Raw genomic sequence first — 10763 nt, 5'->3', positions numbered from 1 at the left:
TGGTTGAGCCCAGTTTTCTTTCTCTTTAAAGTTTGGCTGGGTACAGCGTCATGAGTGGATTCAGTGATGAAGGTCGGGGGGCATTTTAAGAGCCTCAGAAGAAGTTCCGGTTTCTAAGTTTGCGGGATGTCAACTCGACTAACTTTTGCGTTGCGCTATTTCAATAAATACCGACATGTTATGGAAGAAAGGCTTTTCTCAATGGGCTGGATTTGAATTTGGCGAAACAGAATCATTTTCTACTTTCACTCGTATCCACAGAGCGACAGTTTGGCAGCCGGGGCCAACTGCGGCGAGGCCCCTGTGATTCCAGGAGCCAGGAGTACCGGCCCTGTGATGAGGAGGTGAGGCCGGAGGGCGTGGCGTTCACGTGGCGCTGCCTCTTTCATCGCTCTGAGGGGAGGGCGGCTCCGGGATGGAGAGGGCCGTGAGGCTCCGCCGCACGGCTGTGATTTCATATTCAGCCGAAAAACCGCGTGAAGTGAAACAGCCGCGTGGAGCCCGGGCAGCGAGCGACAGCCGCCTCAGGGGGACAAGCAGGGATCCTTTCATCGCATCGTCACATGGCGGCGAAGGGCGACCGAGAGAAGGTATCCAGCCTCCACCACCCAATAGTTTTATTCTTTTTATGATGAACTTTAAATAATACACTCTACAAAGGACCTGGCTGACGTCAAATCAGCTTTTGGCCTGTTCATTACTCCGTTCACCAATTCTCCTCACTTTTTTTTGCCTTATTTTCTTTAAAATTAAAATGGCATGGTCATTTGTGTTGGTTAATCCCATTTAAAAAAATGCAGAAGCACCATTGCTTTACCACGGAATCATCAAACTGATTAAAACACAATGGAATAACTTACGAAAAGAGATAAAGGTGTTGCTCATTTTCTCACCATATTGGACCCCAAAAATATAGGGACTATTTACTATTAAAAGACAATTTATAAAGTTGAAAAATGTAAGATATACATCAGGAAAACAAACAGGGATGGTTTATAATACGTGCGTTGACTCGAAAACGGCTGAATCTCATTACGTCAGGGCATTTGAGAATGTTTTTGGTCGCTGTTTATATTAATTGCTATGTTTATATTAATTGAGAAATCTAATTAAATGTAATAATCACCTTATCGCCTAAACACGCCCCGACTTCAATTCCATCCTGGCATTCTCACAGAATCCAATTTTCTCTCTCAGGTTGAGGGAAAGAAAAAAAAGACCCAGTGTGGCGCTACAGCTGCAGAGTCAAAACCGCAGTTGGGGAAGTTCAATCCCCAAACAATTATAATCTCTCTGCAAGCAATCGATGTGAGCCATTAGCAGCCGCGCTCTCTGGATCCTCAACTTGCTCCTACAACAGATAAACCAGACGGAGGCGAATGAAAGACAGAAGGAAGCAATGAAGGAAGGTAGATTGGTCACATTCTGTGGTCCTCAATGGGGGGGAAGAGTGAGAGAGAGAGAGAGGGAGAGTGTGTGTGTGTGTGTGTGTGTGTGTGTGTGTGTGTGTGTGTCTATGAGTGTGTGTATGCGTGTGTGTGTGTGTGTGTGTGTGTGAGAGAGTCAGTGAGAAAGACAGTTTGTGTGTGTGTATGTGAAAGAGTGAGAGGGTGTATGTGCGTGTGTGTGTGTAGCTGTGTATGAGAAAAAAAGTGTGTGTGTGTGTGTAGCTGTGTATGTGTGTGTGAGAAAAAAAGTGTGTGTGTGTGTGTATGTGTGTGTGTGTGTGTGTGTGTGTGTGTGTGTGTGTGTGTGTGTGTGTGTGTGTGTGTGTGTGTGTATGTGTGTGTGTGTGTGTGTGTGTGTGTGTGTGTGTGTGTGTGTGTGTGTGTGTGTGTGTGTGTGTGTGCGTGTGTGTGTGAGAAAGTGCACGGAAGCAGCGTTTCCCCTCGTGAAAGGGGAAACACAGCTCTGGAAGAAGGAGCAGTGACTTATCAGGACATTGGTTGTGGTTATTGATCGGTGGCTGCCTGATGGAGGGGGAGGTGGAGGAGGACGCTGAACTAACTGAATCTCTTTGGCACCTTTGACCTGCTGCCGCGTGACCTTTGAAGAGCTAGAGGCCACGCCCCCCAAAAATGTTTAATTACGCAGCATCGCTCTGCCAGTAAACACCAGATTCCTCCAAAATGATCCTCGGCAGACAGACAGGCAGACAGACAGGCAGACAGGCAGACAGACGGACGGACTGTTTGTTTTCTCAGAGATGGGGGGGCCGGCTCTCCCACTTCATCTCCATTGTTTAAACAGAAACAGATTCAGTTTCCAGAGAATCTGATCCGGACGGGCGAGAGGCGCTGGCGCCCGCTCGCCGCTCAGGGCCGCGAATCCAGCGAGCGGGTGGGCGGCCGGAATTCCCTTCAAAAATCCCTCGGACCCCGTTCCGCCGACGTGGACCTGAAAATGGCCAAAACGTCCTCAAACAAGGAGGAGGAAAATCTTCCGCGGAGAGAGAGAGAGAGAGAGAGCCCACGCCCGATGGCTGCGGCTGGCTGACATCTTTATTTGTCACACCACACTACAACACATGCACACACACACGCACACGCTTTGGATGGTGGCCGGTGTAATGTGGCCTCTGCATTTAACCCATCCTGGCTTGTCCTTCCTCCTCCCCCTTCCAGGGGGGCAGCCAGGAGCAGGGGGCAGCGTTCGTCAACGCGCCCGGGGACCTGGTTCCATAGGTCCACCGCCGGTCAGAGACGATGGCCATGTCTCACTGACGTTGGGCAGGAGCACAGTGCCAACAGCACCCCAGGCGGGAATCGAACCCAGGACCTCAGCAGTGCAATGCACTGTGCCACCGTGAGACCAAGTGACGCAACGTACGACCTGAAACGTACGGCCTGGCTGCCCCGGACATCAAACCAAGCGTGAGGCTGCGACCGACGGCACAGCTGCAGGGTCGCAACGCTTTTTTGCCTGGCAATTAAGAAGCATCAGCCTGGTGGACCGCCACCAGAGGAGCCTTTAGGAGCGGTTTGGAAACGGTTCCCAACCCGAAGCCGTTCTCAGGGCTCAGCCGCGCACGGCGTGGCGAGCGGCGGTGACGCCTGCGGCCGCGATGGACGCTGAGGGGCCGTCGTGTCACGTCGGCGTCACGGAGCTGGAGGAGGGCCGCGGCGTCAAGTTGCGACATCGATCGCAGTCCGGCTCTTTGAACACATTGGCGGGTTAGAAGTGAGCCGCACGGGATTGGAGCGCTGACGTGCGCCACGGAAAAGAGAGCGTTTTCCCGTCTCACCCCACTCGCGTTCCGCCAAAACCACTGTCATCATGTGCTCGTGAGCGCCCGCGCCCGAGTGGGAAACCGCACGTTGATCAGTTTGCAGAGTTTCCGTATGTTTGTGAGGCACGTGGACTCGCAGGTACAAAGGGATATACTGTATAATCAATTTATTTACCCAAAAGATATATATACACAACTCAGGATGGGTCGTGAAACCAAAGTGCAGGGAAACAATTAGAAAACAAATACCCTAGGGCTCAAAAAAAAAGAACTTAAACAGGGTATAAAATAAAAACGACCCAACACACCCAACGGACCAAATGAAACAGGAGGCAACATACACAAATATATATATATATATGTTTATTTATTTATGTCATATATATATTTATATATACTGTTTAATATATATACAATATATAGTCCATTAAAATAGAAATTCATTCATCATTCAATTAATTTATTTAAATGTTAATCCATACTTTAGTTTGAAACAAGGTATAAAACCTCATTCCGCGCAACTAAACTCCTGCTATTTGACCAAATTATTGTTATTCAAGTTTCCGGAGAAACCAAAACGATGGCATCCCGCAGTCGATACAAGAAAACAGGCACGAGGTGTCGCCTCTCTGGGCAGATGGTGGTCCACCCACCTCAATTACAAGTGTGTGTGTGTGTGTGTGTGTGTGTGTGTGTGTGTGTGTGTGTGTGTGTGAGGACCTGGGAAGTTGAAGCCCAGGGGCACTTGTTAAAGCTCTCTGTAGCCCCCCTCCCCAGGACACCAGCGTGTAAACAAAGGCTGAAGACAGAGTCGGCTTGTACCACGGCTTGAACCACGGCTTGAACCACGGCTTGAACCACGGCTTGAACCACGGCCGCCACCCGGCGATTCGTCCGGAAACACCCGGTTATATGCAGGTTAAGGGCGTGGCAAGATGGCCGCTCAAAAAATAAAAAAAGTCTGCGCTCAGTCCTTCCGGCTGCACGGAGCTCACACAAGGCGCTGCAGGGAGAAGTGTCTCCTAATAACCTGGAGAAACATCCTTGAGAGTCCGCTCCCACACAACGACATCATCCTTCCCTTCTTCCCTCGTGGTTTTGAAATGACTGTGTGACGGCAAGAGGTGAGCAGAACGAGGTGAGAAGGGCTGCTCCTGCTGGACTCTGTGTGTTTTGAATGATCTGCTCCCCTGCAGCTCTGCAGCTCTGCAGAGGAGCGAGCGGCTGAGATCCGGTCACATTTCTTTACAAACCACACAACTGTGGCGGTGCCAAAAGCTCTGGCAGCAGCACTCAACCGAGCCGCGCACGCCGCGTTTAGCTCAGGACACTCCCCTTCCCTGCAAGGAAAACAGACGCGCATTTGACCCGTTCTCGCCGTGCGCGTGTGCGGGGCGAGACGGCAGCGGACGGATCGGCCTTTGGAACTTTTTCCGTTTTCCGCCGTTTCCCCGACTCTCCCGCCGACATTTTCCTTCAAATACAACACATGCGATGGTTACGTGTTCACACCATTTCTAGTCCTCAGTGACCCCGGCTCATTAGTGTCCTTCTTTCTGGGGGAGAACGGCGGAGAGCTGACGGGTCCGTCGAAAAACAAAAAAAAGGTGATCAAAGGAGGCTTCTTTGGCGTGCGGCACGTCCCATCAGCCCCATCGTCCATGAAAGGGAGGCCCTCATTAGCGGCGGAGCTCAGCTGATCGCTGTCAGCACCGGAGGCGCTGCGGGGGAGAGCGGTTGGCTGCGGCGGCAACGCCGCACCCAAGCTCCCACCCATCGCGGCGGCGGCTTTCAGGGCGGAGCCGTCGGACGCAAGCGAAACAGCGGGAGTGCGCACATGTGAACCCTGGCCTGTGTTTTGGGAAGCCCTGCAGCCCCAGCGAGTGTCTCGATCAATCACATCATTCCCCGTCGAAGTATCACACACACGCACATGCACACACAATAACACACACACACACACACACACACACACACACACACACACACACACACACACACACACACACACTGGTGATGGAGCCAAGCTGTGATTGGTTCTCTCTCTCTCCCTCCAGTGTACTGGCTTTTCCGGTGGCGACACCATCGTTGAGCGGCAGAACGAGGCCATAAAGAAATGGCCGACGCATGTTTGTAGTTCTAACTTCAGTTGCAGTATGTTAAAAACTCAAAAGCAAAGGAATGAGGTTTGAAGTCACTGTTTTTTTTCGGGACCGTTCGGGGACTGAGCAGCTTGTGAAGTCACAGCACGGACAGAAATGCATCGCGACGGTTCTCAAAACGTATCAAAGTCCTCGCTTCACGAGCCCGACGGCGATCGTTTGGGCTATTAATAGACAGCAGCGGAGGCTGACGCAGGCTGACATCACCAACACAAACATAAATATACACAGCAAAACCTTTACCTTTACTTTCTACGGCAAAAGCCCCGTGACCACCTGAACGGAACATGGAACGCTTAATCTTGCTCATCACCACCAAAGCCCAGGCAGCGTGGAGGCTTTCATGGTGGTGTTGAAGATGATGATGATGATGATGATGATGATGATGACGATGATGATGACGATGATGATGGCCGTGTTATCAAAGCCTCGTCTTTGGCCTCGGGAACGATGCGGTGCTTTTGGCAGGAAGGCGGCAGCTATTGATGTCCGCTCTCTGGTGTCGTCCTTCCTCGTCTTCCCGCCAAAGAGGGCGGCCAGACGCCTGCGCCGCCTTGAAACACGCGGGCGGTGTTACGCCGTGAACGTTCTGTGAGTCCTCCGACACACAACAAAGGATCTCCAGCCAAATAAATGTGTCCGCGTTCAAACGGGGACTCACAAGAGAAAAATGCTTTAAACCTCAAATAGATGAACCTCAGAGGTGTACAGTATGTCCATTACCGCTCCTTCAATAGTTGCTATTTTTCTTTCCCTGGAGTTTTATGTTTCAATGAAGGGCCGGCGTCGGCGTTGTTGTCTCATGCATTCACATTAAACTGCCGGTGTCTTAGCCAGTCCCACTCGTATCGCCAACAACCAGGCGACACTTATGTTTCATAACCTCGGTTCACAACGTGTGTGAACGGCCTCACGCAAAAATGCAGCGAGGCCTCAAGGGGTTTGGAAGGCTTTGATATGATTTCTGCTGTGGCTAAAAAAGTACACGGCGCCTCACATCCTTATCGCCACTGGGGGGCGCCCCTCCGTCGTCCACTGACTTTAACTAAGCTGCCTTTGCTTTTGGGGCGACACAGATGCATCCCATCATACTTTCACAGGTTTTCTTCCTCTGAAACTGCTCACAAACTGTGGACATGGTCCTCGTGGAGCTCCCTTCCCGCTCCCCTTGCAGCAGCCGTGACCTCCGCAGCGTTGGAACGGCGAGGGGACCCCGCCAGACGAACGTCACGGAGCCACGTGGTGGCGCAGCTCCTGTTGCGCTGTCCTGCCTGTATCACACCTCTCCATCCACAGCACAGCGCCATCGGCCTCAGCAAACGAGGGAAGTGGTTTTCATAAAAGCACTTGTTTTCAAATACCGGTTGTCCCAATGCAGATACAAAGAATCATGACCATTTTTCTTTTGATATGCGGAGAGGCATGAATCGAGATTGTGATTTCAAGATAATTAATGTCGCATCAAGTAACGCCTCTGGCTGGGATCCCCAGCTCAGACCCGCGTGACATCACAACTTATTTGACATCCTCACAACCTGTGGTCCCTTGAGAAGCTTTCTGAAACCTCACCTGTTTTCTTACAAAATGGTCACGGTGAGCTCCAATAATGGCCATCAGGCGATTATGTAGTAATTGTGAGAGTTCCACTCGCAACTACACATCCTACTGTAGGATTATTCAATACAAGGCCAATGAGATGCCCATTGGATGTGTCCCATCACCTTCCTGGAGGCTTGAACCACAATTCTCTGGCCTTAGCAGTCAGCTCCTCGCTCTCTCCCAGGGTGCCAAGCCCAAGCACCCTGCAAGGGAAAACTGACCTCGGCTGATCCTATTCAATGACTTATCTACCTTGCTTCAAGGGAGGTAAAAAGAAAAAAAATGCAAGTTCTCTCAGATAATCAAAAAACTGCAGGCAAGACGTCCAAAAGTTTTAAAACGTCAGCGGCTTTATGTTCTGACAACGTATTCCATTGAGAGGATAATATCTATTTGGTACAAGAGATTTTAAGGCTAGGTAGGCGTTGATAATGTGTTGATTATAGCCAATAGTGATGTGTTTTTCCAGACACAGACTAAGATTTGCCTTCAAATGGGGCCAATCTCTGAGGATGATCGGATGCAGATTTGTGTGGTTCCATGCATTGGAACAGAAGGATTCCCTTCACTTCCCTTCTCAGCTCTGCACAGCTGTCACCTGTGTTCTAACAAGCCAAATTCTAACCACAGCGACATTTCAAAAGCATGAGGATTTTAAAACAGATGCCACTGAAACGCCCGTTAACCTGCAGGTACCACTGAGGCTCAGCACGCATCTCTTTGCCACAGGGCTTCCCAGACTTGCTCATGGAACATGAACAAGTTTGCAAGCTAAGACAAGAACAAGCTGAGTGTCCTTAGCTCTGGCTAAGGACACCCCCCTCCCACCCCAAACCAGACTTTAACTGCCTGTGATAACACTGCCTTGTGGTTTAACATATAACTTATACATCGCAGATGAAAAAGTATTTTATTGTTTATATATTTATTTACACATTTTTTTTTTTAATTACTTAATGAATTTATAAGTTATTGGTAAAAAAAAAAATTAAGTAAAACAAATAACATTTAGATACACAAATATTTGACTGCGGACACGGTGCAATTCGAGGGGGCCCCTAGGGGGCCGTGGTCCCCAGATTGGGAACCCTTGCTTATTAAAATAAGCTTGTGTCAAGAGACACTGATGTAAGAGACAGAATAATGAATGAAACGAAAAGATATGGAAACGGTCACATCCACCGCCTTCTCACTCACGTCATTCAAACACGCAAATGGAATGAAGGTAAGTTCAGGTAAAGTAGCCCCTCGTACCTGAAACGTGAAGGAGAGCCAGCAGACTGCAGATTCCAGCCACACTCGCACGCATCGTTCCAGGGGACGGAGGACCGCAGATCCACGCTTCACGTCCACGGTCTGTCCAGGGAGAAAGTGTCGTTTTCTATCTGAAGCTGCTTGTGTCGCCCCAGGTTCAAAAAAACATAAAATATGAGGAGAAAAACCCTTCACGGAGACCAGAGGTGGAACCAAAAGCCTCTTGGAGTTGGCTCAGCAGGTGACACCCAGCAGCGCACCGCCTGACGCGCGCCGCTCCTGACGTGGTCTTCAGGTCTTCGGTCCTGAACACAGCGTCTCAATGTCAGTATTCTCTGGCGAGTACAAATGTTGTACAGCGCTCTCCGGCAGTGATCCAAAAACCCTACTCCTCGGGCTCTTCTACTCCTCTGCTTCTGCTTTTCTCCGCTGGTGCATTTGGAGAGATGGCGTGAGACGCGCGCCGGTCACTGCGCGTCTCTCTGCTCTGCGGCGCTGGATGCGCGGGAGTGGCGAGGCGCTGCCTTGCTCACCGGCACCGGCATGTGAGGAGGCTTCAGTCGTAGAGAAAGAAAACCCCACGAAACCGGGCTGGGGAGGTTTGAAGGCATTGGTCGGGGCTTTGGAGATGTTTGGTCGGATTTGGAGACGTTTTCTGGGGTGTGGTGAGTTTGGTTGAGGATGTGAGAGGTTCGGTGACGTGGATGTTGGGTCTGATTTTTGGTGAGCTGCGGAGATGTTTGGGAAGTATTGGTGAGGTTTGAAGATGTTTGGTTCCATCAGGTGGGGTTTGCCGAGGTGTGGTCAGAAGGGGTGAAGTTCTGAGATGTTTGGTGACGTTTGGAGAAGTTTGATGAGACTTTGAGATGTTTGGTGACGTTTGGAGACGCTGGTGAGCTTTGATGAGGTTCTTTCTCACTCAGCAACATTTGACTATATGAAGCTTCACTCATAGGAAAAAAAACAAAACACGATATAAGCCACCGTACAACTTGAAAATAGATTCAAATGATTCACTTGTTTTTGCCTTTATTGATCACTGTTAATAATGTTGCTCAGAAGTTCCGATTTGCCTCTCATGTGTACATTTGCTCCCCCCACTGACAGCCAAGTTGCATCATACCTGGGCGACACAATGAAGAAAACTTGATCTAAGATCCCTTTATCCAGATGTGTCCGAGAGGAGCGGTGCACCGTCTCCAATTAAAGATGTGAGATCGGCTTGAAGATGTTTTTGGAAAGACATTTGCAATTGTAGATGCCATTAATAATTGATCACAGCGGGGGTTACCTGAGAGCGAGTGTCATGACCAGCTCGACTGCCCCCTCTACTGGTCATAGCATCACACTACAGTGAGTTGTACAGTTTTAAAACGTCGTGATGCGCTGTAAAGAGTCCCCAGATGACTTCACTGCAAACACTCAGAACTGTCTTCTACACGTACAGTTGATAATGGCCACGCGACATGTGGTGATAAGGGTTGTAATGTTGTTTTCTAACTCTGTTGAAATGCGTGGTCGCAGGGTGGCAGCACAGGCTGACAGCACATCTCTGTGATCATTCATGAGGAAGAAACACAAGTTACTTTCTGGATGAAAATCAACTTTTTGTTTTTTAGTTTGTGGCCAAGGTGTCCTGCGTGAGTTTTGTCGGACAGCCAGGTATCCAGCCGTGTCCATATGCTTTCACAACACTGTTCAAGTCTATTGTATTTGTCTTCAGGAGCACGGGTGGGAGTTGGGAGTTTGAAAGTTTTTGTCGAGAGTTTAAAACAAGTTAATTAAGGCTGTGGGGTACATTCGAAAAACAGCTTCATGTTCACCGGCCGTGCAGAATCCCGAGTTGGGAGTCACTAAGATGGAGCGTCGTTCACTTACTCAGCTCTTCCCGCCGGCTGGAGGCACGGGGCCTCAAATCCCTTAATTGCCCACGGTGGACCGCGAGCGGGTCAGCAGAACGCTGACGTTCAAATGGAACAAGTTCTATCCGTAATTTGTGCAGCAGAGAGGGAGCGGTGAGCCCTGTAAACAACAAGTAAAATATTGGCAAAAGTTTAACCACCGTCTAATTTATGCTTGTAAAACATTCTTTCCATTTTCCCAGTCTTTTTGAAGCATATACCAGCCTTTGATTTATGGTGTAATCATAACAGTTCCACAGTCTCATTGGAAAGACGTTGATAAAATACATTCTGTATGCACTCATCTAACATCCAAATGTGTAGCACGATACAGAAATGTATATTTAATGAACGACTCTTCTAAGACTAAAAGGCTGATTTATCATTGTCTGCATTGATGACAATGAATGTGTTCTGTTGATGCAAAATAAATAACAACCCTATTGCATGAGGACTGGATCGTCCTCTTCTAAAGCGTCTCTCACAGAACAACGTTTCACACGATATTCTAAATAAATATGACGAGCGCCACAGTCACATCCACATGCAGGTGTACGGGCGTCTTCCTTTCCATCCCCTTGTTTCCTCTTGCAAAACCTCCTCCTCGGACGCCACCGG

Source organism: Zeus faber (genome assembly GCF_960531495.2).
Source record: "Zeus faber genome assembly, chromosome: 14".
Classification (NCBI taxonomy): Eukaryota; Metazoa; Chordata; class Actinopteri; order Zeiformes; family Zeidae; genus Zeus; species Zeus faber.
Note: the sequence above shows the minus strand (reverse complement) of the source record.